Source organism: Lineus longissimus, chromosome 3 (assembly GCF_910592395.1).
Source record: "Lineus longissimus chromosome 3, tnLinLong1.2, whole genome shotgun sequence".
In the NCBI taxonomy this organism is placed as follows: Eukaryota; Metazoa; Nemertea; class Pilidiophora; order Heteronemertea; family Lineidae; genus Lineus; species Lineus longissimus.
The window spans coordinates 15061066-15086757 of record NC_088310.1 but is presented as its reverse complement, the minus strand read 5'-3'; the positions used below and the strand labels follow the sequence as shown (position 1 = coordinate 15086757).

At 40.6% G+C, this 25692-nt stretch overlaps 1 protein-coding gene across 2 annotated transcripts in view; it reads right to left on the bottom strand.

The window, feature by feature from the left end:
* The window catches only part of LOC135485752 (U4/U6.U5 tri-snRNP-associated protein 1-like), a 344022-nt gene that overhangs the window by 151673 nt on the left and 166657 nt on the right, over nt 1-25692 (bottom strand). The window lies entirely within an intron of this gene.

Below are 25692 nucleotides of genomic sequence, written 5' to 3'. Positions count from 1 at the left end.
CTTACTTTTTAACAGTGTCGAGTAATTAAGTCTGTAGTGCACAAGACGGGCATTAATTAGGCAAAAGTTGTTTAACCCATTGGGTGCTGAATTTTTTTTAGAAAATCAGCAAATGTCATACCCAAACTTCACAGGGCTATAACGTAATAAATATTGGTACTATGTCAACAGTCCTCGACTTTTATATGTTCAGTATGACACCCAGACCATGATAAAAATAGATGAAATGGCCAGGGCCATTGTGCTCACCTCATGTGGAGGAAAGATGGATAAAGAGCATGGTATTGTGTCATGTAGTGTTAAGTTTGATGTAGGTCCAAGCAATTACAAATTCCCCAAAATGGCCAATTTGCAGTACATTCGACCTCTGTGACCTTGAAAAGTAGGTCAAATCAAAGAAGACCCGGGTGACACATTGAATGGTTGTTAGAATTAGATGTACCTATGATATAAAATTGGTGCCAATCGGGCAAGTCATTACTAGGTATAATGGCATTTTGAAGAATTTAGGATTTGGCCCCCTCCCTGGAGGCCAAACGGCAAATCAGATCGCACCAAACTTTGGTACCTGAGATCACCTGACCAAGGGGTACATGTGTACTTAATTTGTGATCAATAGTAATTGCAGTTAAGAAACGTGCCATAGTTACGGCCTGACGGCGAATTTATGCCATTTGACCTCTGTGACCTTGACAAGAAGGTCAAATTAAAAACTTGTGTGACATATACTGTATGGTGGTTAGATGTACCCATGATATCAAATTGGTGGCAATCGAGCAAGAAGTTAAGGAATAATCACATTTTTAAGGTATTTGGATTTTGCCACCTGGTGGTCAAGTGGTGAATCATATTGGACCAAACTTTGGTCCCTGAGATTACCTGACTAAGGGGTAAATGTGTACCAAATTTGGTATCAATAGTCATTGCAGTTTAGAAACGTGCCATCGTTACATCCTAACGGCCAATTTACACCATTTGACCTCTGTGACCTTGAAAAGGAGGTCAAATCAAAAACCCGGAGGATATATGATGCACCTTTGCTAGAAGTACCAACCATATTTTTTTCAAAATTTCCCGACTACTATTAAGGGAGATATTGCATATTTTCACTTTTAACGTTTGGCCCCCTGGTGGCCAAACCATGAAACGAATCGGATTGAAACTTAGTCTCCAAGGTGTCATTACATAAGGGTACATGTGTACCAAGTTTCAACTCAATAGCTCTAACAGTTACGAAACGTGCCCTGCTAACGGACGACGGACGACGACGATGACGACGACGACGACGACGACGGTATGGGATAAGAAGAGGTGAGCTAAAAAAAGTAATTCTGACCATCCATGCCCATTTCTGTGACACCCCCCCCCCCCCACCATGACCAGAGTGGGTATGAAAATGAAAGCATTCCACCTACCACAATACACAAGCTTTCACCTAATGTATAATTTACACGAAGTAATTCATCCAGTATTTCACCGTTTTTTAAGAATCAAATTACGATCCAATCAGCACTAATTAGAGGCTTATTAGTAGCCCCCAAATTGGGGTAAAATATTTGTCATGTTTACCTCCATAAAAACTCCGACTTTGGCCTAAAAAGCCGTGAAGATGCGAAACCTGTTGACATACATGAGCGCCGTCTATGAATAGCAAGTGGAACTAAATATAACGATGTCTGAGAGGTGATATGGCTGTTAAAAGGGGCATTGCTCTCATTGCCATACAGTGACTACCTGCTCAAAGGGTTAAGAAGAGTGTTTGTTAGGTGTAATTATGATACGTGCCCATTGCCCAGGATATATACGGGGTCTCTTGCATCACCTCTATCATCGTAACATCTACTAAGCTGAGATCGATATAGGGCCAAGCTGTATGCAGTGCCTCTGTGGAAACATTGCAACAATGACACAGAATTCTACCTAAAAAGCGAGAGATTATCACGAGCATAACCTACTGGCAAAATTCGAAAAGGATATTTGGCATGCGCAATGTTTCCGTTCTACAGCAGCTGTCATGGTTGTTCATGTTTTTCTTCATCTATTAACATAAACCAAAATTGCAACATTGCTGGGGCATTGTGAATCTGCTGATTATTCACTGATTCAAGGCAAATCCGACCATAGACAGTGTTTTAGGCACATAACAGGGTGAATGTAGTTCGCCATGGCATTTTGATCATGATGTCTTTATTCAACTAATAGTTTGTTGTAATTACACTACATGAAATTACAAAAACAGTAAGGAAAAAGAAAGGGGGTAGAGGAAGGGTGAAAAAGCAGACAGAACTAATCAGTGTGTTGCAACATGGATAAGTTCTGCCTCCAGTACATCTTTGACAAGATTTGAGGTTTGACTTTTGCTTGAACAATTTAAAAGGCTGGATAATTCATATTTGGATGTGCTGCATAGAAACGGTAAATGAAGCGTTGCCGCAGTACATTGTATTTGGGATATTGTTGGGACAAGGGAACTTTGTCTTTTCGGCGATAACGTTAGAAAATTGCAAAAAAAGTTTTCCTGCGAATGTCATCTGTCATTCTGTTGCGGGATAATGTGACTGGGACCTGGTCAATACCTGTCATCACAGACACGACCCAATAGAAACTGGTAAGACGATTGATTAGGAACCAAACCAAACCGGCGATACACGGACCAAAGAAAATCAATACACATGCCGATAAAATGTGAACTACGACTCGACGATTATTAACACACAAACCACAGTTCAGTCATTGATTCTGTCGGTCTGTGCGCGAGTGGTACTCTAAATAATAGCGTTACGGACCAACCTAGTAGAATAGGGTACAATGCGGCACTTACTTGTGAACCTAGCTGTATCAAAGGCATATGTTCAAATTGGCAATAATTGCTTATAATATGAAACAAGAGGCCCATGGACCTGGCACTAAGCTGAATGTAGAGATGCTCAGTTTTTTCCAAGGGCAGCTTAAATAAATATTCTGTCACAAAACTGAGCTAAAATGGTTTCAAAGAAGGCCGCGTGCCAAATAAAAAAAACACGAAGAGTCATCTGATTGTACAATAACTTAATATAATGAGTGTGACTACAAAGGGTAAAATTTACTTGTTGCGATGGTTCCTTCAACAGTCACAACTAAGTAGATGCATGGTCACAACCCCCAGTAGACATCAGTAACTCCAGACATTTACATCAAATCCGTTAAAGTTCAGCATGAGACAAACCAGTCAATTAGATGCATAGTCAGAATCTAAGACAACTAGTAAATGAAGTGTGGACCTCTCTATCAATTCCTTTGAAGTGTAGGTTGTGAAAAACCAGTCCAGTCGATGCATGGTGATAACCTTGGGGGCAAGCAGCTAAGGCAGTCTGGACTTTCACATCAAATCCTTTGAAGTGCAGGTTGTGACAAATCAGCCGAGTGGATGCATGGTCACAACCAGAAACAGACTGGACCTTACATCAATTCCTTTGAAGTGTAGGTTGGTTGTGACAAACTAGTCCAGTGAACATGATCCGATCATGAAGAGCTTTAATGCTGCAATGCTGGCGAAGACCAGGGAATTGCTTGAATGATTCAATCCAAATCCAGTTCCTTTAAGCCCGTTACACACGAGGGACTTCTCACCAACTTAGTTGGAATTTTAATTCAAAACAGGAATCCAGACCAGGTAACTGATACTTTGCCCGATTGGTTGGAGTTGCTGGCTGCACTACTGACTTCTTCTATTTCTCGACGACATATTTTTTTATATAAGGATTTTTTTGTTTATATAAGGAGTGTGGGGGAGAAATTTCCCCGTGTGATTCAGTCAACAACATAGTTGGGCCATATTTTGACTCTTTATCGATAGGCGCCAAGGCTGTACCTTCTCATAATCCACGATTTTGCCCAAAACCTCCTATTATCCCATCGATTTCTCCTTTTTCTCTTTTCACTGATACTTTTTACAATAATAATAGATAAAATCTTCTTTTTCTTCCTCTCATTGTACACAACAAAATCATTGGCAGCCATGTTTCTAGATCTAAGATTTCCCCGCCAGAAATAATAGATATTTGCACTCAGCATTGACCAAGGTTTTGGCCTAAATATAGTGCAGGACCTTGTGACACAAAATAGTAGAAAGTAGAACCCCTATTGTGCATAGGTGGTTAATACCTAAGTCAATATGATCAATATGATTAGGTAATGCTGTTTACCATGTTTAGAGGCTTGCTAGGCCTAGGCCCTATAGTGCTTTAGTTATGTTGACAGAGGCCGAGCGTGCAGACCTTTGGCTGTGTTAGACCAGACAGGGATCTGGCTGTATTTTTTGATAAAAAAGACCTGGGACCACGTAAGTAACGTCGGAATTTCCCATTTTCGGTCGGTTATTTCGCATTTTGTAGATAGGTGTCTTGTAACGGTTTGATTAAGACTTGGTTTGTTCTTTTATACAGCTTGTTCACCACCACAAAACCAACATCCGCGTGGAATACTCTGAAACTCGCGGACACGATATATGTACTGGAATCGAGACATTATAGGAACTTATTCGTGGAAGAACCATTAAAGCTCGTGAACTGTATTTTTAACCCTAACTGTTGTATATACTTGTTTCAATATATGTTTCAAATGAAGACAACGTTTTCCCTTGATCAATGAACGCCGCATCTTGCGCCCAAGTTTGCCACAGACCTAAATATTGCTGGGATTATGTCTTTCGTGTGAGTGGGTGAACGACTCTCAACTTCCAGTCGCCTGTGCACCTGTTCTTAATTTTAAAACGAACTAAGTTGGTGAGAAATCCCTCGTGTGTTGCGGGCTTTACTGTTCTGCTCATTTTCTTTTGGGACTTAGCTCTCAAGCTGAAAAAGTGTTGCATGAAATCCAGGCTAGCATGGGGATTGTGGGGAGGACTGCAATGCTGATTTTCGAAGTTTTTCCAGGAGTAAAGAGACTGCACCCTCACGTTATATCTGCACCGCCTGTGATGTACTTGGACCTCGTGGAGATGAAAAAAAAAAGGCGTGGGAAGCGTACTGTGGCCTGCAAGGAAAGAAATCACATGTTAAAAGCTTCAGAAGTGACAGATTTAACAATTTCTTTGAGGCTGCCGGGGCTCTACACTTCCACAGATACGACATCATCAGTTTCTTCTCTAATTACAGGGAAACTCCAAACCTGCAGTTACAAAGTGTACTGGCGGACTCGGAGTCCAAAGAAATAGATACCCTAATGGTTGCTATTGGCATTCTCTTCTTCGTAGTTACTGGCCCATATTGGAAGCTGATAACTAGCAGTACACAGTACCTAGACTTGTACAAATACATCACTCCAATGCGTGACAGTTTCATAGAACTTTCTCGAGATTCTTCTGATCTAGTTGATACAGACCATGCAGCCATTGCAGTCAGTATTTCCAAATTTCAGCATTGATGATGGAAATGATGAGCTACTTATTTTGAGGGATGTCAGTGATAAAGATTTACTTAAGGACTCTCTTCAAAAGCTATTCAAGAGGTTTGTTGAAGTCACTGACAGGCGGCAGCTGTCTGATTTCCTTCCTGGTGGGCGTTAATATGACGTTCAGGAAGAAGTACTTAGGAAGTCTATGGAGCATTATCAGTTGACCAACTTACTGGGGGAGGCAAACCTGGCAGACCTGGACTAAAGCAAGTTTACCAAACGTAATGCTTCCCTTCACCACAGAAGTTTTCAAACTTGATGAAGAGGAATAAAACAATGGCATCCTGGTTTCTTCAAAAGCTAGAGGGGGAGCAGAAGGATTTGTTGTAACTATCTGCTAAAAAAGCTCAGTTACACAAACAACAAGAAAAAGATGTCCTCAAGAAGACCAGTCGGATGCTCCTCGCTGTTCAAGAATGTTTGGCTAACAAATGCCAGAAGGCCATCAAGCGCAAAGCCACCTTATCTGAGAAAGTCCGAAACCAAGGTGGCCCCTGTCATCAGCCAAAGGATGTTGATACCTTACTTGATGGACTAAGCCGAACTAAGAAAAAGGTAGCCCTCAACAATGAAATTCAATACCAGAAAGTGGTTATCGGTGCAAAAGATCCCCTCCTGAAGTCCTCCGAGTTATCCTGGGAAACCATCCAGTCCAATCTCAAGTCTTTCCCAAGTCTCAAGAAAAGAGACCGATACTGGTAAGTTCCTTTGAATTTTGTTGTTGTTGAGGTGAAAGCTGTTTTGAATTCCTTAGTTATTAGAAGGGGTTAACCAATGTACTCTTTCCCACCTTTTTCAGATGTAGCAGAAGGAGAAGTTCCTGATACCACGGCGCCAGAAACTGATGATGACTCTGACCATGCACCTGCTGACCTAAGTGATCTGGAGATGGAATTCGAACAGGGAGAGACTCCTGCTGAGACTAGCGAGAGGGAGAGTGCTTCAAAATCAGATTCATATCCCAGTGATGACGATGTTGATGATGTATCAGGTTTGTAATCTGACCACTTCAATTAGCCATTTCAGTCGAATATCAATGCTATGACTGTCTGACTCTTATAAACTGGCTAATATTTAGCTTTTTCAGCTGAACATCAGCCAGGGAAGTCAAACGATGGTGAAAAACTGAGACAAGCAGAGCACGATGGGGAAGCTGAAGTTAAACTTGGGACCTTCGCATTTGAACATCAAGGGACAAGGGTAGCAGTCTACTATGATGATGGTAAAAGTGGTGTTGAGTGTGCCATCGGTGAGGTTGTCCAAGTTCACTCAGCCGACACGGGAGTAGTGAACTTTATGGAACGTTGTAAACTGACGAGGAACATTTACCGATGGCCGGAGTCTCCATTTATAGATACAATGCACAGACGTTGGGTGATATGAATAAAGACTAGCAAATGCTTTTATCTAAATCTCCATGTACATTTACACTAGGCCTTCCTGTACAAAACCGGACTAAAAGCATTTGCTAGTCTTTATTCATATCACCCAATATATTGTTGACTGGGACTTTGGTATGACTGCTGCCACTGGGCGGCTGTGGAGTGCTGAGCACCCCTAAGACCTAGCTAAGATATTCAGGCTATACCTAAACAGGTACACTAGGTAGAGCCTGGATATGGTTGATGGCTTCAATATTTGATGATGAAGTCATACTCAAAATAATGTGAATATGTATCGAAAAATCGCTCCAACCCAAGGGCAGTCCATAATGCAGATTTATCAAGAAAAGTGTGGCACTGGCAACAGTCTTGATTGATGTTATCGAAAGGTTATTTCAAATGGCCCTCTTTTGGTCAATTTCGGTAATTTTAGCCAACATTACTGTTTTCCCCTAGATCTACCTGCAACACCATAGTAGATACCATTATTTTGATGGTTTTATTTGATTTGGCATACTCAAATCAGCCTATTGTGAAAGTTTAATGGTATTTTGGTAAAAAATTATTTTTTGGTGGCCATCTGAAAATCAAATTTTTTTGCCATTTTCGCAGTTTTTCGGGCTTTTGTCAGCGGGGACCAAATATGCCCCGGAAGCATTTTTGGGGTATCATAACTTTTTTTTTAATCTCCTAGACCCCTGGAAAAAAATTGACTGATGTACCCCACACATCTGCCTGGCAAAATGTTAGTATATGTGCGTCACAGGAGTTCATTAGAAAATTATGGTTGCCAAAAAATGCTCCCGCAGCTTATTTAGGCCCAGCAAAATAGCCAAAAATAGCATTTTTGATGTCCTAGCTGTAACTTGACAAATAGGATCTCCACACCCTATATTCTCTCAGAACATAAACTAAGGGGTGGGGATGACTAGGAAACGCCAAATAAACAAGGTATTCTCACATACTTTTCTTTTTTATTTCATCTCAAAAACTTTTTTTATATTCGACCAGCGAAGGGGAGGGTGGGGGTGACCCCATATCTTAAAAACCATTCCATATAATTGAAAAAAATTTTCTGTGCTTCTATTCTGGCCATAAATAAGAACATCTGTGTAGAAAAAATTCCTTTCCTTGTGTTTGAAATTTTGACTGCCAGTACCTACTACAATACGGTCTCTTACTTGATTGTGACATGAGGCATGATGCCGTCTCTTCCATCACCTGCTTCTCTCATATCAATCATGCTAAAAAGAAGTCTTACTTGATTGTGACATCAGACATGATACCGTCTCTTACATCACCATCTTCTCTTATATCGTTCAGGCTAGAATGTGGTCACTTACTTGATTGTGACATCTTCCACTTCTCCCATATCATTCAGGTGACAATGTGGTCACTTACTTGATTATGACATGACGCACGATGACGTCTCTAACATCACCATACCCCTTGCCTGACCTCTTCTGAAAAGGTGCTCGACTTTCAGTTGCAAGTAGTGGGAAATATTTGTGTAGAAACAATTTGGTTTCCTGGTATCTAATGATGCAGCACTGTCTTTACACTGGCAGATAAGTTAAACATAACAGACTCCAATTGCGCCGTAGATAATTTATTTTCTGAGGCATTACCCTCTCTCAACCCAGGGTCGAGCACGACAGTAAAGGGGTAGGAATTTTAACTCGACCTAATGTCGAGCATGACATTATAAAAGTTAAAGGTTGCATGTTCTAGAGTTAAGGTTTAATAGGCAAGCTTTATTTTTTATTATCATAACAAATAAAAATTCAGAGATGCATTTCCAATTTCAAGGCTCCTTTATTCAATCAACTTGTATACTACAGGTATAAGGTGTGTAATGTATGGTAAATAATGTAGGCCCAGTTCATGCAGCTCCTCACGGTTTTCCGTATCAGCATAGACTGAGAATGGCAGTTTTTTTGTTCGTTAAAATACCTCGCAACTCCAGCAGACGCTTTTCTTTGTGTACTCTGACCAGTGTCACTATCAAATGTCTATGACATAACTGTCATTTTGACAAGAAACATGAGAAAATGTCAACTTCTTGTGAAGCGGTCCGCCATGTTTGTTAATGATCTAGCGTTCGCGTTTGTTTTGATTACATCGATGATGTTTATAAATACGAAGAGGCTATTCTTATTACAGAGTTTTGTCTGGATTTCAAAGTCATTCTCCTGTAGTTGTTATATTAATGTGTAATAGATAATTGTGAAGTTTTACGATTATTTCATTCTGATGATTGGGAAGAATTCTTTGCAACACCGTTTTGTGTATTAAATGTACTATGGCGTTCATGTGTGTTTTGAACTTCGCCTTCGACGAAATGACTGAGCAAATTTAACAGGACAGAAAGCCAAAATGGTAACACTTCCTATGTAAACAAGCTACGGGAGTCATTCTATACTATAACTTTTACTGCAATGCCTTAGGGCAATGCCTTATGTGTAGCGCGTTCAGTAGAATACAGAGACAGGTAGGATCGAGGCCGTTTTGTCAGTTTTGAGCAGACGACAATTTCCAGCTTATAATCTGCCAATTACTACCAATTACATGGTGTTCCGTCTTTCTGCTGTGAATAGCTATAATCCTATTGAAACAAGAGTTCAAAATATGGGTATCCTGGTACATTTCCTGGCCCAGCTACAGCAAATTCTGATGAAAATTAAACTATTTTGCTGGAACTACTTTCGGCCAGCTCCAGTACAAACCATAAGCTACGCTGCAAAGCCAGCATAGCTAAAAACATTACTGGTAGCCTGGGTTCAACAGGCTTGGAAATTATGGGATATGAATCAGAGTCCATTTTCAATCAAAAATGCATTTTCGGGGGGTCCCTACACTGCAGCTGTTTGAGAACTAAACAAAGGTAGTTTTTAAAATATGGTGAATTGACATAAGATTAATGAACAAGAGGCTCAACTGACAGATCAGTGTTTGAAGAAGCTTTTATTTGATCCAAGACTGCAGGTGCCTTTTGTCCAGGCTTTCTATTGTAGTGTACGGATCGTGAGAACCTATCTTAAATTGTCATGTTGTTTTTTTACTCGTATGAGGAAAGTTGGAAGTGGTTGGTTCATATTATGTTAGTTGGAACTAGTGGTTATAGAGACACCTTTAAGAGATCAGGGCAATTCAGTGTAGCTTATATGCTGAACTCAAGAAAGTAATGGACAACATGGACCAAGATTTGAAAACTATAAAGTTTTTTATAAGTATCAAATTAGTTCCCTGTCCAGCAGGTGATTGGAACCTGTTTCATCAAAGAATACATGTAGCTATGATTTCTGTAAATCACATTTAAATCATATGTTGAAATACAGATTAAAAAAAATAAAACAACAAACACATGATAAATGCAAGTTTGACATTTTAACAGCAACAGATGAAAAAGTTCAAGGCTGAGCTCACTTAATCTATCAGTTTTATATTTTTAGTGCTGCATTAAGGGCGATTCTTTCACTCCCAATCTTCATGGGTGGTCAGTGATTCCAGTGAATTCACGCTCCGTGTATAGGTACATGGTGAAGGGGAATTGGACTTAATGAAATAGAATGTAATTAAGTGAATTCAGCCTCTTAACCAGTTCAGAGCGGAATTGTTTTTTCATTAACCACACCCTATTGCGTAATTAATCCACTTAAGTGATTTAATACCCTTTTAATTCTGTGTATAGTGTTCCTACTTTCATTTGTTTGTAAAAACACTATGTTATATCCCCGGAAATGAATAATAAAGCCATTTTTCCTCTATTTCATGTCTTTTATTGATTTTCTCCCCAAATTTCACCATATTTTGTAGAAATTTCATTGTGTTCGATATATCATGCCCACTAGCATGACTGGCATCGCTACCTGCCACACTTTCACTGTTCAGATTGTCAGCATCACGTAAATAACCCTTACTACTCCACAGTTCACACTCTGAATCCTTGAATGATGAGAATTCATCTGAATCCGACACTAAAATTTGGTTGAGAACTTCCTTATCTAACAGCCGCTTCGTCTTACGTGCTGTAGCCGTGATTCAGCTCAAAAACTGTTGCCAGTGGCGGCCCGTAGTGTTCTGAAACTATACTATACTGTGCTGACGAACAAAGGGGATACCCCAATCAAGTTTCGGATTGTTGCCTGGGCTTAGGTGAGTCACAAACTTAGGACGCCATATGACGTCTTATGCAATGCGTGGCCATTAGGCCAGGACATCATATGATGTCTTACGCAGTTAACAGGGTAAAGAAAGTATATACATGTGAAACAAAAAGAAGTTTCTATGGTACAGGATAAATCAATAAGAGAGAATTTAACAACGAAACAACATGTTTCCTTCACAATCATGTTGATAGATGGGAAGTGAAAAGTTGAGCTTAGTCAGTATTCTGTCAGTTCAGCTTAAATTAAAGGTTTAGCAAGGCATATAATATATGAAATAAAATTGATGCATTCATACTTAAACGTTCATGAAGAGAGGGTATACTAGTCATTCACGCTTTGCTTTAGTGCATGAGTTGACTAGTGTTGCCCTCTGCCAATTAAAATTGCAAGTGAATGAATGTTCTTGAATACCACATTTGAAGCTGAATTGAATAGAATAGTCGAGGAGACTCCCGACCTCAGAAAGTGTTTGAAATTACAACAATACACGTTGAATGAATATGGATGATTTAACAAAACTTGCGACTCTTGAACTCAGTAAAACAGTGATCTTGGTTTAGAGAATATGGTTACAAAACTATTGACTGTTTAGTAGATACATGTATGCCTACTTACATATTGTGTAGTTTACTGTTTCTATTACATGGCAAATGATGTGACAATCAAAGGTGATGGCAGGAAAATCTGATCAAATGCATTTTCGCCACTGAAAGTCTGATTCACTTCATTTCTGCAGGGATGGTGTATTCCATTGTGTGATGATCAAATATGGTGAAAATATTATAATTAACCTGACTGATTTTAGAGACAATTGAATTTTTCTGGAGCCTTTTATTCACTGAAAGAATACAAGCAGTTGGCTGAAAATCGTCAGGTTAATTGAATGTGCTTTGGTTAAAACATTGGGCATAAAAATGCTGCCTTTTTTCTGGTAAAAAGTACCCAAAAATCAATTTTTAAAATGATTTTTTTTGAGTGTGAACCAATAGTATAACAGCCAGTTACAATTGCCTTATGGATCAATTATTGTGGGCTTTGAATGCCTATTGTGTACATTCACTTGAATCAGGGTCATAATGATTTCATAATATGGAACCCCAGTTAGGTCAATACTAGAAATGAACCAGGCCAGAACATTATGAAATACTTCAGTGTGATTATGCTGTCAACAATTGCTCTATATCCACTTTACAAGATCACTTTTCAATCAAGAAGATCTATGGCATTATTTGCCACCGCTCATGTTGCTAGAGTGAAAACAATTGGTAATTGAAAAGTGCAGGTAACTGCAATCACTGCTTGACCATCACTGCGCGGCATCCATGTTCAGAAATATTGAGATGCTTTGCCATTGACCTAATAAAATGAATGAGGAGTATCTATCTATTCTGAGGCAGTGGGGCGATCATGCACTTTGCAGATTCATTTGTTGAACTACAACTTGGCTCAGCCCTTTTATAAAATGTTACATAACAAATTGATGGGTTGGTAATACAAACAGACACAGCTCAGTTGTAGGCTTGTGCAAGCACATTTGAAGTTTTTCCCATGAGCAGAATGGATGGATTTCTGTGCGAAACATGTGGTCACTTGTGCCACCCTAATTCATTTGAGAGACATGTTATGAATTGCTGTGTTAGAGACGAAGTGAAAGTGAAGAGATGTGCGCTTTGTAAACATGAATTTGCCAGAAAGAGAACTAGTCATGAATGTCCATTTCTGCCAGGTCTGTGGGCATTGCCTAAACCATGTGTAACACTAAAACTACCGAAAAACTTTCAACAACTTTCTGCAATTTTAAATGTCAATACACCCATAGATAGGGTGAGGATTTGTCAAACAGGACAATTGGCCCTGCCTGGCATATGGCCTCTTGTTTTTCTTCCAAAAGGGATTAATACCACTGCTCAAGGAACATTAAATGGCATCTGCGCGGTTAATGAATACAGCACCCTGAAGGAATGTATAAAAAGTACCGAAAACGGAGTGTTTCTTTACCCTGCAAACGTACAACTGACGGATGAAGTAACTAGTATAAGCTATTTTCTGGCGCCACCATGGACAATCCCACAACACCAAGTTAAAGGACTACATTTTGCTCAGCGTGGACATGTTATAGAAGTGACATGTAGAGATACTGTGGTACTTGTGGTAAGTCATAGCTAGGACAACTGTGGATTCAGGCCATACCCTTGGTGACCAACACCGTTTTAATGATACATCTGTAAATGGGTGGAAAATCGATGGCGTGCATTGTTACAATTCTTCCTCCAGCCTGGACACAATGTATTTTGATGTCCCCCCCCCCCCCATCAGGAGCCTCAGAGGCAATAGGTGACATTCACTTCATCAAGGGTCTGGCCTAAATCAATCCACTTCCTCTGTTTGGTAGTGGTACATCTTGCCTTCTTCACTGGTGGTCGACATTTTATCACATCTATATCATAACACTATAAGGCGGCTCGCTAAAGTGCCATTTGGGGGTAGTGTTTCGTCTCGAAATTTTGCACGTTTGCAGGTGATATGTTATCCTGATGCAACGTCATGTTTATTTTCGAAAATTTACTTCAGCGGAGCAGTAATGAGGGAATTTTAATCGGACACGGTCAATTCTCCTTATCACTCACGGAAGCCAAGCCATTGCTGTTTAGTTATGCAGGGGATTAATGAATCACCTGCACTCCCTGTGGGGTTACTAACACTACCTGTTGAACGGCTGGCTGTAGGGGGATGATTGGAACAGCCTGTACACGTGTTGACCTGCTGAACCAAGGTTAATGTTATTTTCAATCCACGATTGTAGGTCACCTGATCTTCGAGATTTCGCGGGAAAGAAATTGTAAACAAACGCATGTGTGCAGTTCAAATGTAAACAAAAATGTATTTTGATACTTTTGGTTGCTGGACTTGGGTTTTCCCGCAGTAAGGAGCTGGGGTCAAATTGATGGTCTATCGTATATTGGTACTGTATTAGCCAGAGCTAGCCCTTGATTATGAAGGGATTTTCAAATTAAGGTTACAATGGTATGTTTATGTGCTCACCACAGCTTTCAAAACTTGATGTATCTGAAGAGGCACTCTGAACTTGGCATGGCCTTATCAAGGAGCTGCTCACGGTGCTGAACATCAACAACGCATTTTAAAGTTTTAGTAGTGATAGTGCAATTGGTCCGAGCCATTTGGAGGCCGACATGTGAAGGCCTATCTGGGTTCTCCTTCTTCTCCGTATAAAAAGGGGCATATTGCTGACTAAGGAACGAGGTATATTCACATTGCCTCATCATCTCATTCGGACCAATTGATTTACTTTTATATGCACGCATACAGCACGCCACAGGGTCCGAGTCTGTGGACAAATGGTTGGTTTAATTTGTCTCTTCAATATTGCTCCTTTGATATTGCATTAGATTTTCATTGCAATTCAATCTATTCAAGGTATAGCCCATTTGAACCTGCCTGCGCCACGGGTACAATGCTAGTAAAGTATATTTGCTTATCATGACTGCAGGGTCCAATGTATTTTTAAATGTCGACAAGGATTTTTTAGGATTGACCATACATGTAGACATCTTTATGTTGTCTCAAACTTGATATCCTAAAGTTTCAAACTCCTTAGCTCAAGATACATGTATGTCTAGATGTATAAAAATGTGGTGCCTATGGTCAACCCTTAAAATGTTCTTGAAGCTGAAATAAATGTCTCAGCTATCTCCGAATTAAATCCTGTCTTAATCATTCCATAGAGCTAAAATATTGATTACTCAGCCACTGTCTCACGACCAACAACTGGTATTATTACCATTACTATTTGCATTTCTCCCATCCAGAATAAAGTAAACTGAAAGCCTTGAACTTTCAAAACACTAAATAAATACAATTTTCCAATGGAATATATTTTTCTGCTGATCATGATGCTCAAATACCTTGCACTCAGTGCATTGACATGCCTTTAATCTCCAACATCTGCTGTGAAAAGGAATTGAATTGTTTGACACTTCTCGTTTAGAGGATGAAATGAAATTGAGCATGTGGTGTTTTTTTACATACTCCATTATCGTGAAAATAATGCTAATTCATATTCTTTTTTTTGGTGCAGAGTTCGGATGATCAAGATAGGCCAGGTGAACCAGAGAAAATGGTGTTGGACTTCAATGGACACCAGACATATATCTCAGGCACATCGGATTCTTCGGGCATGGATACCAGTGATCCTATTACATCGTTGAAGTGTGTGTCGAATGGTGACAAGAAGACAGAAACATTGAAGGATGTAGTCCTTGGTGGTGGTGAACCATGCAATCAAAACGATGTAAACAGTGCTCCAACAGATGCACCCTGCTATGTCTACCAAGTGACAGATACCGAGTACGACAGGACACATCCTAGGCATTCATGGCCAAGGCGCCTATGTAAGAAGAAGAACTGTTTCTTGGCACCGTGGATGATGTCTGAAGAGAAAATCGCCAACTGTTCAGGTCTCAGACCTGAACAGTTCTGGGAGTTAGTCTGGCATCAAACGAACAATGACTCTGGCCACATAGCCCAAAAAATGAATATTGCAGCCCGTGTGCTGCTCTACCGATATAAGATGAGGTCGAATGTTGACTTTAGAGACCTTGCAGCCACATTCAATACTTCAAGGACTGTGGCTAGAGAGGTCTTTTGGTCACAACTTTGCACTCATCTATTTAAGAGCCTTCACATTCCATATCTGTTTTGGAGCTGCAGGACCACAGAGGAAGAGAAGCAGAACTTCTTCGAGGCAATAGGGAGGCATGATTCTCCATATCATAAAGAGCTGTTGGGTTGTTTTGCGGATCCATCTGGGTTGGGTAGAAAGCCTGTTGGCATCTCAGTAGATTCCAAAAAACTGAAGGTGCAAAATTCATTGGATTTTGAGTATCAGAAGGATATGTATTACTCAAAAAAAGGAGGGCATTTCATCACAGCAAAGACATTAGTGGACACAAGTGGCTATATTGTGTCTACTTTCCCTCTAGCTGCTTCTGCATCACCCAGATGTGGTGATGGTCAACTTCTAGGACTTGAAATCCACAGAGAAGCAAATTCAGGTGGAATAACCAGACTACTGAAGGGCAGTGAAAAACATTTCCTTGTACTGGCAGCTGATAAAGGCTATGTTTTCCAGCCGCACAACCTCAATTCTCCAAATGTAACCGACCTCAGAGTTTGGTGTGAGGGAAATGGATGTCGCTTAATTTGGCCATCCAGCGGGGATGATCCGATACTTCAGGTGCAGAATGGGAAAATCTTAATGGTGCCTTCCCCTGGGAATGAAATACTGACAAAAAACAGTAGAGCTGTGGTTGGAAAGTTGCGCTATGCCATCGAGTTGTTCCATGGAGCAATGAAATGTGAGAAGATTTTAGACATGATCCCTTATCAGTTCATGCAACCACTGGAGGAAAGTTTTTGCAATAGATATGGCATTCCAGAAGACATGAGAAATGTTCCAAGGATATCGCTGATATGGCAGGCAAGTGTCAACATGTATAACCAGTTTCATGCCAAGTTTGTGACGAACTTCACCACAGATGTTGAACAAAGACGACTAGCCCAGTTGTTAATATTACGCCTCAACAAGGACAATTTCCTGTTTGACAAAGACATGGACTTTAGTGTGATACTTAAGTTTCCAAACGCTAGAAGCCAGTCATGGCAACATGTTGCAATTTCTGATCTTGGGCGATTAAGAACACAGTTAGGTCTTCCTACTGTCCCACCAGGAAAAGAGAATGTATTTTTGGACGTGTGCCTTGGTCCATATCTGTACAAACGGGCCCTTGGATATATCAAACACTTGCGTCAAGTGGAAGTGACATCTGTAGCATCAGGTTTTACTGGCATTAGTGATTACTGGAATGCCATGGCAGAACCACCACAAACCACGCAGATATACTACAGGATTTTTCAGCAGCAACCTGCCAACTGGAATCCAGCAAAGTATTTTCCTTGGCCACACACAGGACTCAAAGTGGTGACGATGAAGCTGCAATCAGCAAACCGGTCCAAATGAGCTACAGGCAACTTCAAGAGACCTTTACTGGTTTTTGGTGATGTGGCTGATAATGATAACTACCTGGGGTTCAGGGGACCATTATTGTCACTTTGTGGATGGAAGTGTGGATCACGGTCAACAGTAGCGCCAGATATTGGCTCACGGATAGCAGTGTCGGATGCACACGTTCTTGCACTCCTTGTCCTCACTCTGGCAGACAGATATGAGCATTCAGTCATTCGGCAGTCACACCTTCTCGATCCAAAGCTTCCACTTTGTTTACAGCCAACAGTCATATGCCCAGACACTTTTCACTCCAGCCATCAGCAGCCGAGGCAACAGAATTCAAGACAACAACAAGCTGAGCCACAGAATTCTAGCGAACAACAAGCTGAGCCACAGAGTTCTACCCATCAACAAGCTGAGCCACAGAATTCTACCCATCAACAAGCTGAGCCACAGAATTCTAGCGAACAACAAGCTGAGCCACAGAGTTCTACCCATCAACAAGCTGAACCACAGAATTCTACCCATCAACAAGCTGAGCCACAGAATTCTAGTGAACAACAAGCTGAGCCACAGAATTCTACCCATCAACAAGCTGAGCCACAGAATTCTAGCGAACAACAAGCTGAGCCACAGATTTCTAGCCAGCAGCAACCGAGGCCACGGAAATCTAACCAAGAAAGACATGCAAGACGCTACGAACCATACCAAAGAAGTGTACATATAGGAAGAACACACAATTCCCCATTTTGTGGACTTACAAATGATGGCAACACCTATGGAAACTTGGACAATGTTTTCCAGACAATGTGTAATAACATGCCAAAGGAATCTCCCTTCTCTGTTATCCCACTTGTCAATGCCATGAACGCGAGTTTGTACAGACCTGTGTTTACCGTCTCCCAGTATGAGGATGCTGGTGAATTCTTGATGTTTATTCTGGATCATCTCCACTTCAAGGAAGGACTGTTTACGTCATGGCCATGTCAGTTTGACTGTCCAGCAGGACACAGTTCTCTTCGGATTGAGGGGGGTCAGCGTCACATTCTACATTTGACATTGCCTGAAGTTGCTGCCGATGCTACCATTGAGAAAATGTACAACAATCACTTTGCCCAATTAGATGTAGTACCGCTATTATGTGAACATCCAGTTCGCAACCGCATTTGTGGTAAACGGGGCAATGGCCAACAGATTTGCGTTGAGGGTGACCTTACTATCTTAGGCATCAACAGGCACACTGACCTCTTGAGCAATAGAAAGAATCTAATAAACATATTGCCATCACCTGTCTTCAACCAAAAAATCGCAAAAGTGATTATATGTCACAGAGGTGACAGGGTAGATGCTGGCCATTGGTTATGTTTCTTGAATGACACAGTTGGTAATACTGGGTGGTGGCTGCTTGACGACAACCATCTTCCCGTACAATCATCCCCATGGGAAAATCAGAGTGTTCTGACCCACAGCGGCTACACAATTAATTATCTTGTGTATGTGTAAAGGAAAAGTTCAGGGAACTGAAAAGGTCACGGCCAAGGATTGCGACTCACAGGATATAGTGTTGTTGATTATGACTCGCAGGATATGGATTGTGACTCGCAGGATATAATACAATGGATTGTGACTTGCAGGATATAATACGATGGATTGTGAGTGTGACTTGCAGGATACTGTGATGAATTGTTACTCATCGAATATAATATGAGGGATTGTAGATAGCTAGCAGGTATGTTTCATTTAGCAACTGGACCCAATTCACTTGGCCAGAAATGTGTCAGGATCTTTTCTATATTTTGAACTCCAGCTTTTACGGTAATCAAAGGATGCCTTTGAACTGGGCCGAGGCTTAATAGACCCCGTAGACTCTATATATACATGTGGAGTGCTCAAGACAAAATATCCCAAAGATTTACCTCTTATAACTATGCATGGTATATGGGCAGTTACATACTATTTTCCTTATAAATGTGAACATAGAGTATAGGGAAGTGGTTAAAGGGTCTTCATAATGTGATGTGAATACCAACAATCTTACTCAAGATAGAACGATTTCTATAGGCATTATTGTAACTGACTGTATTCATTGCTTGAAGAGCACCACACAATAGGAATGGATAAGCAATTCAGAATGTCCATGTTTCATTTCACATGCTGTAGTAACTGATTAGTCAGTGGCCGTTCCAGTGTTGCTTCACACTCAAACAAGAGGCCCAAGGGCCTGGTGCTCAGCTGAAATGGCTAGGTGAAGGCAAGGGCCAAGTGTGTGTCGGTACCGTTATTATGAGGCAACGTGAAGCTATAACGTCTAGCACGCAGAAGTGCTGGTGCGAAGACCTTCTTGCTATATCAGTGCATGCTGAAGTACTGAGTTGACGTCACCCTGCTATATGACGTAAAGTCATTTTTATTGCCGTTGCAGTAGTGGGGTGTGTGATGACGTCAAGGAGTTGTGTGGTGACGTCAAAGAGTGGAGTCCTTGTCTTCATGCAGCGTAGGTGGAACTAATAACATGCACATGGACACAAGGTACATAATATTACGGTGTATTTTGTGAGGTGGGGCCTGGTGCTTTACAATGGTCAAATGAACCGACTGTTGTCTGGACATTGATGAAGAGGATGCAGCCAAATGTTTGGGACGGTCTTTTTTGTATGTGAAGAAATGAAGATAAAAAGTTGGTTAACCAAATGAACTTTATTGGTGTGACAGATATTTGATGCCTTTCGGCAGATACTTGAAGCGCCTTGCGGCAGATATTTGTTGCCTTGCGGCAGATATTTGATAACGCTCTCCAGGAATGGAAAGCAGTAAAACGAGGAAGCACACCTTACTCTGAATGTGGGAACAGCAAGTGCTTTCCTGGACTTGAAATGTGCCAACGACTCCTCTTGCAATAACCAACAACAGTAAATCTGTAAAAAAAGAGAAGAGAAATTAACACTGACTGAATAACAAGAGGCCCAAGGGCCTGGCGCTCAGCTGAGTTGTTGCTGCGTTGTTCGTATATATTACATTACTCGTCAAACTCTACTAAACTAAGGACTCAAAGCCTGAGGATATTAGCTTCTGGATGTGTAACAGTGAATTACGGTAGACTGGCGCAATCTACTTCAAGCAAGCTCCACCCTTGCAATGTGTGCGCAAACAGATAACCTAACCTATATTGGACCATCAATTCTACACACAGCAACATTATTCATCCTCAGCTGTTACCATGATGATGATGATGATGATGATCCTTTTCGCAAATTGGTCGTCTTCTGTCTTTCTTCCATACTTTAGTGCCACCGGATGTAGTCTGCCCTTGTGGAGGGAGCCTTTCAGCACAGGACACAAGAATCCATGCGAATTGAATCACATGGAGAGACTAGCCCAATCACCCGCTTTTGGCTGGGTAGAAATGGGTAAATCTCGCAGACTGGACCTTAAACTCTACTGCCGACGTGTGAGGCCGGTCTGACAGATGAGCAAGTAGGGTCCACCTAATGCAGAAGGCACCAGTTTCCCTAACTAAAAGGGTAACATTAACAAAATGCCCTACCCAACTCTATTATTGCCTAAAGGCCTGTGTACACTAGTAAAATATTAGCAACATTTTTACAACATTTCCAGTTGCAACAAATGTTGCAAAAATGTTGCGTAGTGTGTACAGAGCAAAACGCGTCTTACATTTACAACATGTTGTAAATTGTTGTAAAATTGTTGTAAAATTGTTGTAAAATTGTTGTAAAATTGTTGCAAATTAAATGCAATACAATTCTTTGTTGCATGTTGTAAAAATGTTGCAAACTCTTCAGCCAATCAGAAATAGGATTTGCGTCATGTGATCTACCTGAAGTCATGTGACTTGAACAAGAAGCAGGTATAGCAACTCTCAAGTGAGTGTCTTGCTTCGTAGGGTGATGAAACCTTTTCTAGAAGTTTCATCCATTCGCAGGAAGTTTTTGTATGACGGCTTGTCAGTCAGCCGCAACTCCTTTAACAGGCAGTGGTATGCCCCATGATCCACCCTCATTTTGATCCAGGGCCTGGTCCATATTCTCTTTGGTTATTTCGCCGCCTCTTCCGTCTCTCAACAATGACAGCTAAAATTGCTGCAGAAGCACTCAAAACACATCTTCTCTCCTTGGAATCATCCATTTTCCCTCCAAAATACCTATTTCCCTTTGTTCCCACTAAAAAGTTTGCAACAATTTACCAACATGTTGTAAAAATGTTGCTAATTTGTTGCAATTTTGTTGCTAGTGTACACAGGGCCTTGAAGGGCTTGTTGCAAAATTGTTGTAAAAATGTTGCTAAAATTTTACTAGTGTACACCCTGCTTAAGTCAAGTGAAACTCTTACAAACCTTAGCAGAATGCCACCATTGAAATGTTGATAGCAAGTAAAAACTTTAAACAGATAGACTTGATTTTTTTAACCAACTGCCACATGCGGTTTTCTTTATTTAGTCAATTTTGAGGTAAGTATTACAGAATGAAATACTTGAATACTAAAATTGAATGGCTCTTCTGATGATTGCACTGGTGAACACCGAAGTCGATGGGATGTGCAAAGTCATAGCTCGATCCTCTCTCTTGGTCATCTGTGATGTGGTCACCAAATATGTTCAAATGCAGCTGCAGTAGTGCAGATCATTCCTGCAAAACATGATGAGGAGATAACATTTTAATTTTGATAGATAGCTAAGCTAGCCAAGTTTTATATCAAATACAAGGCCAACAACAACTGATAAGGCGCTAGGGCCGAATGATCAAGGAAGTTCATTGAGAATACATTGTGATAAGAGTGATGAATCGGCCCCGTTTGAAGCATTGCGCTATGTACAGTGTGCATGTGTCAGTGTGTATCAGCGATCGCATTTACTGTTTGTTGACATTTCAAATCGCCGGAGTGGATCCTCAATTACACTGTTTATGTACATTGGCAACCTTACCCGATGATATCAGAACGATGTTTATTATTGTCTTGTTTATTCACATTAGTTCTGCTATGTGACAAGAGTTATTTGTTGAGTAATCCATGATTTAAAGCCGGACTTTGACATCGTTTCTCAGACCAAGCTGCATTTCGCAGATCGTTTTTCAACGATCGTCGACGAACTATTTCAAATTAATCACATCCAATTAAACAATCCAAGCCTTCCCTAATGTCATCAACATGCAATAACACAAGCAGCCAAATATTATCGCCTGTGAAATTGTGGATTTAATGAGAACTTACCTCCGAATTGACAGAACGCGATCTATTCCATAGCATGGTCTCCTTACGTCTGAACTGCGCAGACTCCGAGACGTGACGTTCGCTGCGCATGGGATAACTCGCGCGAAATTTAAAATGCTCTTCTTGGGGGGTGCTCACTAAATTGCGCCAGTAACACCACCTGGTGAGAAATTCATGAACCACGCCTATTGATAATGAAAGAGAAAGCTTTGCTCTATAAGATTAGATTTGATTCATGATCCCCAACTTGAAGAATTAAGAGAAATCAGCTGCTGGCAAAGTTTTTGGAAAATTTCGCTCGGTGCCACCTAGTGGCCAAACGGCTCATCCTGCCGGACCCACATTTGGTCTATTCAGGAGTCCTGAAGGGTCTCAATGCCTCAGAGGGAAAATCTATCGCCTATCCACCATAGTTTTGAAACGTGCCTGTTTAACGGACAGACAGACAGACAGACGGACATTCATTCTACCATTTACTCATATGAATAGCTCAGCTTGTCAGCTGAGCTAAAAAAGGGTGACATAGACGGGGAAATGTACACCACCGGATACAGTCTGTGCTTGACCAGGCATTGGTCAGATGATATCCTGAACAAGGCATCTATGGAAGCAAATCCAGAAAGAGACTTAACCTTCAAGGGCACACTTATTACTCAGTGAAAAGTCAGTCCTGTGGGCTGTTTTCCAATTCAAAATAAAAGTGTAACCTCTTTAAATTAGTCTCACAGACTGAATCATAACACTCAACAGCCAACCGTGCCCACATGATGTGAGCCGAGAGCTGGGCTTAAAGATGAGCGAGTGGTGTACTACATTTTGAAAATTGTCTATCGTCTACGACATGTGACAGAACAGGATCTAGTGGACTTAATGATGAGGTACTATCAAATAAGGTGTCCATCAATTGAATCATGAGGGCCTGTTGAGTTATCCTCTTAGGCTATCGTTTTTGTCTTTTTTTACAGCCAACAGTACAACCATGCACAGCGCAGTGTACAGACCGTACAGGATTGCAAACCAAAAACATGAGCATTGCTGCCTAACGAAACTGCAGTGGAATTCATACTACGATGTCATAATGTGACTTTCAAAATAATTTTTTTCACAGCCAATGACCAGACAGGGAGAAAACAAACGTAAATGGCGAGATTTGTTGCAAAATTGCCAACCACAACAACTCAGGGACTGTAGCCAAAATGGCCGACGGCGAATTCTCCGGTCGCTCGCGCAGTCCATAAACAAGCATCAATTTTACCAACTTTGGGTGCAAGCTTGGTCATCAAAGTTACAGAACTGTTAGAAATACATCTAAACAACATAAATATACAGTTAAAAGTGCATAAAAATCCCGTTTCAACCTCCGGGCGCAACCTTTTTTTCTCCGCCAGACTTCGGGCCCTACCGGACGTTATTTAGTGCGACCGCCATCAGAGTGTTTATCAAGATCTTTCGCCGTTTTAATTGCGCGTTTTAGTCAGATTAATCAATTATTACATGCATGCATTATATATCACCGGAATGATAATTGCGTAGGCTATTTGAAACTAAGTTCAGATATTATTTTCGATCTTTGAACTGAATTAAGGCGAGTGATTCTTGACACCGGTCGACAAATCAGGACTTGCAAAATTCACGTGAGATCGCTTGCATCATCGGCAAGTTTGAAAGCCGAATTTCACAAATTCCACAAATATTTATCACATACTATATGTATCACCACAAAGGTAACTCTCTAGACTATTTGAAACCAAGTTCAGATACTTATTTTCACAAAAATTCGAAGCTATGCAAGCGATTTTTCAGTGGTAGAGATCGACGGAAACAAATTTCTCGCTCTAAAATGACATGAGACGAGCACCAACTTTCGCTAATTTGTGCACAAAATTTCCGCAATATTATAAAAAAACTATTGATAAATCTGAATTATATAGACTCTTTGCAGTACCTTCACAAATTTCAGGTACATGGTCATGTTGATTAAAAGAGTATCAACCGATTGAACATGAGAAAGTTCACTCACCTTCATTGAAGCAGCGACTACCGCCATTTTTAAATGGTGGCATCTCTTCTATCGATCGGCCAATCAGCAGCACTGCTTGCAAAAAAGTTGAGCCACCGCCAAATTTGAAATCGCCAAAATTCAGTCAATGTGCCTGCAGCGCCAACTGGCGGTGAAAACTATATTAATTCCATTAAAAGTAAAAAATGAAAAAATATCTAAAAATATTCAGCCATATTTGAAATCAATATTTGCTCTGTGGACCGAGGTAAAAAGGAAAAGAAATCTAAACGCGAAATGACCTCATTCTCTTAATATAGGTCGGATCGCGCTGATTTTTCGTTTTTTGAGTTCACCTTTGGCAACTCCTAATTTACCACCGTCAACGAAGTGGCTGGGCCTTCCCGGTCAGAAATGTCCAATTTTGTCCACAGATGGGTCCCTAGATGGATGGATGGATGGACGGACACCATTTGAACAGCTATTCTACTAGCTCCGCTGACTTTGTCAGCTGAGCTAAAAATGGCATTTTTCAAATGATTTTTTTGGTACTTTTTACCCAAAAGAAGGAGAATATTTCATGACATATGTTTTCAGCTCAACCCATTCAATAAACATGACGATTTTTAGCTCATTGCTAGTATTAGTTCACTGAATTTAAGGCTCTGTAAATATTCAATTGTCTCCCAAATCAGTCAGGATTATTAGATTTCTTTATTTTCACCATATTTGATCATCACACAATGGAATACACCATCCCTGCAGAAATGAAGTGAATCAGACTTTCAGTAGCGAAAATGCATTTGATCAGATTTTCCTGCCATCACCTTTAGGTTGATTGTTACCGCTAAGGGTTTAGCTGAGAGGATTTCTTCAGCTGTGTCCATTGAAGCTTTGTGATCTTTTTAGAAATCAGAGACTGCTGGATTGTGAGCACTGATGCGATGTATTACAGCATGGTCAGACATGTTTAGTTTGATCTTGACTTGTCTAAGGATAGAAGCTGATAGTTGTCTCATGTTACAGCTTCCACATATGTATGTATTTTCTAATAGGTCTACTGTATCGACAGGGGCTTTGCAGCTGTTGCAAAATACAATGATTGAACATTGAACACTCTCACATTTAGCATTCGTGAGTTTAGTAAGATCTTCTAGTTCAGGCAAGTCCAAGCAAGGGCCTTCCATTTGATCAATCTCTGTGATAACGGTTGATGCTGTGGTCTGGAGATGTTTGATGTTGAAATTGGATTCTGACAGATTGGTGAATTCTTAAGTATGGTTGGTTTCAATTAGGTCAATGGTGTCCGCCCAAGCTGTGAGTTTGACTGATGTTTTTTTCATCTGCAAAAGCAAAAACCTTTGTTTTGGTTGGCTCTGTACAGTAGTTGAGTTGAACTTCATCTTGTTCCTCGACTACTTGATTAACAAAGGCTGTGATATTGATCTGAAATTAAAG